Below are 9,819 nucleotides of genomic sequence, written 5' to 3'. Positions count from 1 at the left end.
GCATTTAGGAGATAAATGAGTCCTCTGGTATAGAGAATATGTGGCACACAGTAGGTTTTGATGAATGGCGGGTGTTACTTTTTACAGCTTGCACAGAATTAGTTGTACTATTACATTGTTATTTGTCCCTTTTGGGAAGCTTGTCAGCAGGGCTGCTGAGTCAGTATGGAAGAAAGGAATCTCTGTGCAAAAAGGCTTAGTGTGCCTTAGAAATCTGAGGGCTTTTCTGGAGGTGGCGCTGGGGATGGAACCCAAGGTGTTACCAGTGTAGGCAGAGCTAGTGCCTAATCCTGAGTCTTGGGTTTAATGTCATGTGGAAAGCTATCTCCACGTCTTGTTGGCTCAGCTATCCCCAAACTTCCAAGGTTCCATCGGTGTCTCTCAGCACCATGACATCATGGCAATTATTTCCCCTCTTTTAAGGCTGTGTTGCAAATATTGCTAAATCCAGAACAGGCTCCGGAGGTGTACGGAGTCTGTAGGTAGAATCTGTAGAATTATTTAGGAGGATGTTCAAAAACCAAATGGGTAACTACTGATTTTAAATATAAAGTAGGTAGCCCTCCCCATAGCTATAATGCTAAGATTCTAAATTAATGATTTATTTTTTCAAATAGGTCGGATTTCATGAATTGAAAAATGTGACAATTTAGAGAGAGGTCATTAAGTGTGATTACTGAGGGGCTGGGGATTTAGCTCAGCGGCACAGCGCTTGCCCAGCAAGCACAAGGTCGTGAGTTTGATTCCCAGTATCGGAAAAAAAAAAAAAGAGTGTGATTACTGAAATCAGTTAGTTCCTAGGTATTTTGCTGTATGTGTACTACAATAACTTATTACTTTTATATCTGTATTTCAGATTAAACTTAAACAGCATGGCCATACATGTCAACAAAACCAGTTAGTTACCCATTCATTTCCCTTCTCTCCTGGGTATCTTTTTTTCAAAGGAATTTATATAGGGGTGTAAAACATGATGTTATGGGACACAAATAGATAATTAAAAGGGCAGCATAATGAACAAATTAACAGATATCATCTCACATAGTTACTCCCTCTTTTGGGGGGGGGTTTGTGGCAAGAGTGGTAAAATCTACCCAATGTGACTTCCCATATACAGTACAATTTTATTACCTGTAGTTCTCATGCTGTAGTGGCCCATTCTTAATTAATTCAACAAGAAGTGTGCAGTCTATGGATAACAGAAGATCAACTAGACGCAGTTGTGCCTACAAAGGAGCCTAGATCTCAGGCATGTGACCTGAGGAAAGTTACCTAAAATTTACAGCAAGATCGCAGTAATCAGGTGGTTGTCCTGTGTGGCTGGCCCCCCTAATTTCCCCCCCACAACCACTTCCTCTCTCTCTGGCTCCACCATGCAGCCCAGAAATCTCAGCGTTTCAACCCCACATCCCAAAGGTAAGCAGAAGATGTTCTTCGCTCTCTGTAGTCACCGTTCTGATCTTGTAAATTGCTTTTTCACTGGTCTCATCTCAGCGTCCTTCTTCTGTTTAAATTTACAGTAGTGCTAGGAGGCCCAGTGTTATGCACTGCATGTAACAATCAGTGTGTCCCATTTAGCTGTCTCACTACCAGTGCTGAGCCAGAAGATGGAGTGCAACAGTCCAAGTGAGCAACTCTGGGGAAGTTTATGAGTTTCATATATTTTCTCCTCTGTACTAAAAGGCCTGGTATTTTATTCTTTGATTTAGCACTTAGAACTCGAAGTTCTGCCTCATCATATGTGTGAAGCTAGCCAAGCTGTTAGGAGTGGGCTATGCAGGCAATGTTTTAACAAGCATATGATTTAGATTAAGTAATTTGTTGAAAACAGGCAAAACACAACAATCAATGACCAGTGCAAAAGAATGGATTTGGTGCCAGTCTACCAAACGTGCAGCTAGTAGCGTTGATGCTTCTGCCCACATGTCCATATGACAGGCAGTTCCAATCCAGGAGGAGTGGGGTTAACCCATTTTTATGAGTCACTGTGTACACATAAAACATGCTGCCCCAAATGTTAGCAGTTGGTAAATCTGGTAAAGGGGTGTACAGAGGTTCTTTACACTCTTATTTTTGCAAAATTTCCCCTCAGTTTGAAAGTACTTGCAAGTAAAAACTAAAAACAAAACAGAACAGACTTCTTACTTGGCTTTGGACAATCGGACACGGCATGATTTTATCATCTGGTAAAAAGTAGAGCCCATACTGCAATTCTTAGAGGGAAATACAGTGACTGTTGAAGGTTGCTGAGAATGATAGCTGATTGGGAAGATAGAAACAATTGGCATGAACTAAAAGTGTGTAAGGATTTGATGTACATCAGGAGCCTTAGAATCGTCAGAGAGATGAAGACATGGCAGACTGTCACGATATAGGGCAGTCCCAGCTACTTGAGCATCTGAGGCCAGAGAATCAAACATTTGAGGCCAACCTGGGCCACATATGAGACTCTGTCTTAAAACAAAGGAAGGTTAAGTCCAAGTGTTGGAATAATTTGGCCTTCTATATTCTGGAAGCAGGACCCTCTGGAGGCAGAGCACTGGGACTACAGGTGTGTCCCACTGAACCCTTGGACTTAAAGTAAACCAAAAAGAGAGCGTCAGCTTCACCTTCCACACTACTCACCAGACCCACTATGATGAGTAGGCAGTGGGGAGCGCTGTACCATGGCACTGGCTAACTGACCCCACCATTACTTCAGAGTCTAGCTTAGTTCTTCTCTTCCTATCAAGTTACATATGGAAGTATTTTCTCAAAAATTAGATAGCTTGGCAGCTCCAGGCAGATTCTGGAAATGTATGAATGGATTCAAGAGGAAGTAGCTTTTTGCTTATTAGCAAAATTGTGGGGTTTTTGTTTCTTAGCACTTACTATTCATTCTGTACCACAGGGGTATTGAATCTTCAAGAGCATCTGAAATAGTACTTCTAGGATTCCTGGTAGTTCAATTTTGGTTTTGCCTTGCCTGTGGTTTCAGCACTCAATATCATAATCACTGCAGCCAATCCAGTTTCCAAGATTTCTCTAAGTACAGAGAGAGAGATAGAAGTTTTACTACACTCCATAAACGTGACCATTTATTGGCCCCAACATATTTATGTTCTTATTCATTCATTGCTTACTTAAACTGTCCAGTCTGCTTGACCCAGTCTATAAATGTAAATTACCTGTGTCTGAAACTGACTCTGGATGGCTTTTGAGTATACAGGAGCTAGAATTATATGACTTCTACAGATGGACCAGGATTCCTACAAGATCAATCAGGATGCCGGTAGCCTCCAGCCAGTAAGTTACTTTTTCATTTTCCCTGTTTTCCCACTAAAAACATAGAGCTGAGAGTTGTAGCTCGGTGGTAGTGTGCTTGCCTAGCATGTGTAGGGCCCTGGATTTGGTTCCCAGCACTACAAAACAGATAAAAATATATATTATTTCAAAACTTTAGTTAAACACTACTGGAATCAATTGTCAGATAAATTTAATTTGGACAATAATCGTGTCTTGTCTTACAGTGTTTTATTTATTTGCGGGATTCACCAAGTTTGCTCAATCTCAGGAGAACAAACACAGGCCATATTTGCTGATTTCTTTATTATGAACCCAAAGATTTTATATTGTATAATTCCATTTGAAGAACACTAGTAAGGAATCTCAAGCATTTAACTAGACCTGGGTCTGTCAACTGACATTTATATATATGTTTTTAAAATTAAATTTATTGGTAAAATTTAGATATACATAATGATCACATTCATCATAGGGAATTTGTACCTGTACATGATATATCTTAATTCCTCTTTATTTTCCCATCCCTACCCCCTCTTTTCAACCCCTTTTCCCCTCCTTATTTACAAGGCTTTGTTTCCATTTTATCCGTTCTTTCTCATTTTTTTCTTTTCCCCTGCAACTCCCCCATCAATTGCCCTTTCCCTTTGAACAATTACTTCCTATTTCACAATATCTACTATACATTTTTGTTCTTATTTACACTTTCAGTTTCTCACACCAGACAATGAGAAATTTACATGTATGTCCAATTTATTTCACTTAAGCGTATAGTCTCAAAGTGCATCCATTTAGCTATAAATGTCTCAAGTTACTCATTCTTTATGGCTGGGTAATACTCCATTGTATAAAAAAAAAAAAACAACACATCTTTTTTATCTGTTTTCAGTTGATTAGCATTTGAGTTGTTTCCAAGATTTAGCTATTATAAATTGTGCTACTATAGACATGAGCATGCATATATTGCTGTGGTATGATGCTTTTAATTCTTCTGGGAAGATAAGAAGGGGAATAGCTTGGTCAAATGGAAACTCTAGTCCTAGTTGTTTGTGGGATCTGTCCACTGATTTCCACAGTGTTTGCACCAGTCTACGCTCCTCCTAAGAGTGGAGAAGAGTTCCTTTTTCCCCACAGCCCCTCCAGCATTTGTTATTGGCTGATTTCTTGATGACAGCCATTCTTTCTGGGGTGAGACGGAATCTCAGTGTTACTTTAATTTGCCTCCCTCAAATGATCAGTGATATTGAAAATCTTTCATGTATTTATTTGCCATTTATATTTCTTCTGAGAGGTGTGTATTCATCTCAGATGCCCATTTTTGGATTGGGTGTTTATATTTGGAGAGTCTGATTTTTTTCAATTCTTTATATGTTCTAGGTATTAGTCCTTTGTCTGAAGAAAAACTGGCTAAGATTTTTTCCCACCCTATGGGTTGTCTTTTCGCTTTGTTGGTAATTTCTTCTGCTGTGCAAAGGCTTTTTTAAAAAGTGAGATCCCAGTTGTTTGTAGTATTTCCTGTGCGGTCAGGGTTTTGTTCAGGGTTTGCCTACACCTATGTCTTCAAGAGTTCTACCTATTCTCTCTTCCAGCAGATTTAGTGTTTAGATCTTTCTTTAATATTTAGATCTTTAATATTTAATATTTAGATCTTTCATCCATTTTTATTTTAGTTTAGTGCATGGTGATATACATGGGTGTAGTTTTAGTTTTTGGCACTTAGAAAGCCAGTTTTTCCAGCATCATTTATTAAAGAAGCTATCTTTCTTCCAATAAGCGTATTTGGCCCCTTTGTCAAAGATACGATGGCTGAGTGTGTTTGGAGTTGTTTCTGCATCTTCTAATCTGTTCCACTGATCCTCAGGTCTGATTTTTTGCCAGTATCATGCTGTTTTTATTACAGTAGCTTTGTAGTATGATTTCAAATTTGAGATTGAGATGCCCCCTGCCTTGCCTTTGTTGCCTAGGATTATTTTTGCTATTCTAGGTCTCTTTTGGTTACAAATGAATTTTAGGAATGTTTTCTCTAGTTCTGTGAGGTATGCCAATGGTATTTTTATTGAGACTGTGTTAAATCTGTGAAACAATTTTGGGAGTATGGCCATTTTCACTATGTTGGTTCTTCCTACCTATGAGCAAGGGATATCTTTCCATTTTCTGATATCTTCTTCAGTCTCCTTTCTCAGAGAACTATACTTTTCAATGTATAGATCTTTTACTTCCTTTGTTAGATTGATTCTGAAGTATTGCATTTTTTCAGTGCTATTATGAAAGGTGTAGTTTCCCTAATTTCTCTCTCACTGCATTTGTCATTAGTATATAAGAATGCTATTGATTTTTGAGTGTTGATTTTGTATCCAGCTATGCTACTGAATTTGGTTATTAAATCTAGAAGTCTTTTGGTGGCATTCTGAGGGTCTTCTATGTAGAATATCATGTCATCTGCAAATTACTTCTCTGAACAATTTTTTTTATGTCATTTGGGCTGACTCCTGCATTTTCATTGACTCCTATCAGTCTTACATTGTTCCTTGCATCATGTTGCAGTTGTTGGATTGATTTTTCATGGTCCCTTGCTATTTTTTAAGAGACTAAAAAGAAAACAATAAAAACGATGCATGATTTCAAAATAAGATGATAGGAAATTAATAACAATTGTTATATTGCATATTGTTATCTTCAAAGTAGTTGCTGAGATTACCAGATGTAGGCATGCAATATTGATCAAACAATTAGGCATTAAGTGTTCCTTTCAATAAACTAGTAGAAATTAGTAGTACAATTATCTTATCTATCTATCTATATATATATTCCCTTCCTTTCTTTCTTTTCTCCTTTCCCCCATCCCAGTTATTCTTTCCTTTGAGTAATTTCTTTTCCTTTCACAATATCTATTGCATCTTTCAAATTTTACTTACTCTTTCAGTTTCTTACACTAGGGAGACAATGTGATGTTTACACATGTGAGTCTGATTTATTTCACTTATGAGTATGGTCTCTAGTTGCATCCATTTACCTATAAAAGCCTAGAGCTTATCTTTCTTTATAGCTGAGTAATACTCCATTGTATAAAAATACCACGTCTTTTTTATCCATTCCTCAGTTGATGGGCGTTTGGGGTGTTTCCAAGATTTAGCTATGACAAAGTGTGCTGCTATAAACATGGGTGCACATATATTGCTGGGGTATGATGTTTTCAATTCTTCTGGGAAAATACCCAAAAGGGGAATAGCTGGGTAGAACGGGTCCCTTGCTTTTTTAAAGAGAGCTTTCTTTTTTTTAAAGAGCAGAATGTATTTATTGAGGAAAAGAAAGCTTCTGTCCAAGAGAGGGACAGAAGGAGGCCTAGGTGGATTGCCCAGGGTAAGAGATCTTTTTTCCATGTGCACTAACCATCATCCTGTTTTCTAGCTCTGATATTCTATCTTCACTTTCTATCATACAGTTTTGAAAAATTTTAATGGAATTTTTAATTTCCTGGTTACCTATTTGAATCTGTTTCCTGGAATCCATTTCTTTTCTATGTTGGACATTCATTGTTTCCATTACTTTTCTATACTCCTCTATTTTTTCTTATCTAGGTCTACTCCAGATTTGCTGAGCAAGTCCTTCATTGTGGTCATCACCTGTATTTTTTTCAACCTGTGAGATTATTTCTGTTTTTAAATTCTCTACAGCCTCAGGTGTATATTTTTATTTCTTCTACTGTTATTCCAGTAAATTCAGATCGATGTCTTCTGATTTCCTCTATCTCATTGTTGCCTGGATTTGTCCCTCTGCCTTACTGCTTCTTCATCTACATTAGTCAGAAAGTTCTTTAAACATCACCTCTGGGATTTAGCTCAGTAACTTCCTGTCTGTCTTCTCTGTACTGGATAATAAGCAGGTAAAGGTCCTCTTTAAAATATTCTCTCTCTCTCTCATACAGAGAGAGAGAGACAGAGAGAGCTGCAAATTTTTTCCTGTAGTTTCAGGTTGTTTGGCCTGCCAAGGATGTGTGTGTTAAGCAAGTGCTCTATTACTAAGCTATATCTTCAGCCCAGCCTATCACTTTGTGTGTGTGTGTGTGTGTGTGTGTGTGTGTGTGTGTGTGGTACTGGGGATTGAACCCAGGACCTTTGCATTGAACTATATCCCCAGCTCTTTTTTCTTGATAAGTCCCTAAATTTCCCAGGCTGGTCTCAAACTTGCAATCCTCCTGTGTCAGCCTCTCAGAGTGCTGGGCATACTCACACATAACATTGTTACAGCCCTCTCCACCACCAACAGCTTTATTTTCTTTACACCCAAAGATATTCATCTTAAACCTTTCTATACTTCTTTGCTTTCCATGTTTTCCAATATTTTCTTTAGGACCTCATGTTTCCAAAATAAAGTGACCCACTGCCAGAAATAAAATAAGACAATGTGTGCTTTCTAAAATCAAAATGCTGTGCACCAAAAAGGAAATTGGTTATAGAAATTAAGAGTGCCAGTGATTTGTTCACATTTTTCCCAATAAAACATAGCATCTCCTTGTGTCACGTAAGAACACAGTGACTGGAAATACAAACAGGGAAAGGAATGGCAGCAAACCTTGTACTAAAATTACTTGGATGACATTCTGCATAGGTTGAGAATTTCATTTTAACTTATTAAGAAATTTTAGAGAAGTGGATGAATTCAACATCTTTTAACTGACATAATGACATCCTTCTTAGAAGAGCAACTGTTATGATGTCCAAGAATTTCCCACAATGCTCAGGACATGAGAGACACTTAATGGTAGTCATTAACTGATTGAGCGTTAGTCTATTCAAGTATTTTTTTCCTAACACAGAAACATAAAAAAAAAACCACAATAACCTCCCTAATGAGATAGGGAGGATAGTTGGAGAATCTCCAGATAACTGATATGGAAGAGTTTACAGTGTGAAGCAAGAAGTATCCCGGATGCCGTAAAGTTGTGAAATCCTTAACAAGTCTTAAGGAGTTGTTGGGACACTAATGTTTTCAGGATATGGAATTCCTTAAACCTTTTCCTGCACATTTGAAGACTGCACAATGTGGAACATTCTCCTTTTATTCCTCCCATGGAGACATTTTGAGGAAATGCAAATGGAGGTTACTATCCAAGGACTCTTTAGACAAACATAAAGTTTAATTCAATTGTTTCCTCAGAGACTGACTTCTTGCAAAAGCCAAAGAAAATGTTTTACTAATCCAAAAGGTACAAAAAATAAGGTTGAGACCATAAAACAGGAGGAGGGGGCGCTTAGTTTGGAAAAGTTAACGTATTTGGACAGGGATAATTACTACCACTGTGAGGCTGTGCTGTGAATTCCATCGTTCTCTTCCTGTTAAGGTAAGCAGTACAAAGGTCCTTTTATCTTTTTATGCTTTTACCAGAAGACCGGTGAGGCAGCTTTGATAAATGAAGTTCTTATTTACATCAAATCTAAACACCTAGGATAAAGGGGACTTTAAAAAAAAAATTCCTATGACCTGAGTTTAGAAAAACAATAATCTGAATGAGAAATCCTAAGGAACCTATGATCCAAAAGAATTATTTTAATACAAATATGAAGTGATCTCCAAGCAATCTAGTTTCTCAGGCTGGATGGAAACATGGTTTCACACTGCACAATGACATTATACATTTCGCTACCTCCCCTTGGCTGGCAGAACCAGCCTCACATACCCAGAAATGTCTGTCCACTGTAGGAATCGCAGTGGGATATCCCCACCTGTTCATCAGATGTATCTTTCTGGAGACTATCAAGCCCTGAGATATGGCTCCTGGCATGGGACTGCATCCTGAGTGGCTGAGGACCACAGTAAAGACTGCCACGGTGGTACTCAGGGGCCATCTTCACCCGTGAAGCCGTTGGTACCCATCTAAGATGGCTCACGTTTAGCATTCACACGCCAACATCCAGGATAAAACTAGTTCCTTTTTCTGTCTTTTATTGCAAACTGTCACCAGAGTCAGAGCAGACCCCAGACAGGAAGTGGGGACCTCCACCACCCCATGGAGTAGGTTCAAAGACTCTCATCACAGAGAAAGGAGTCCAGGGAGGCATGATCTCATGGTGGCGTGGTCCATGAGGCTCTGCTTTCCCCAGAACCCGAGGTGGCTACACGGTTAGTACAGTGGCTGAGGACACTGCGTCATTGCTTCAGTGGGGCCCGAAACTGGACTCTGTAAGAGCTGGCAATTGGATAACTCTGCAATGATGCAGAAAATGGCTGTTTTTGAGGAAGGGGTTCTGGGGGTTAAACCCAAGGTCTTCACATCCTTTTTAATTTTTAATTTAATTTTTTTTTTTTTTTTTTTTTTTTTCTCTGGTACTGGGAACTGAACTCACGACCTTGTGCTTGCCAGGCAGGTGCTTTTGCTGCTGAGCTAAATCCCCAGCCCCCTCTTTCATGTTCTAACACTAGGAAGAAAAGATGATGTCTACACAGGTGGGTCCTATTTATTTCACTTCAAGAAATACTAATGGCAAATAAATATATGAGAAAGTGCTCAACATCATTGGTCATTCAAGAAATGCAAAT

This window comes from Chinchilla lanigera, unplaced genomic scaffold (genome assembly GCF_000276665.1).
Source record: "Chinchilla lanigera isolate Chin_1 unplaced genomic scaffold, ChiLan1.0 scaffold00096, whole genome shotgun sequence".
NCBI lineage: Eukaryota > Metazoa > Chordata > Mammalia > Rodentia > Chinchillidae > Chinchilla > Chinchilla lanigera.
The sequence above is the reverse complement of the archived record's forward strand: the minus strand, read 5'-3'. Positions refer to the sequence as shown.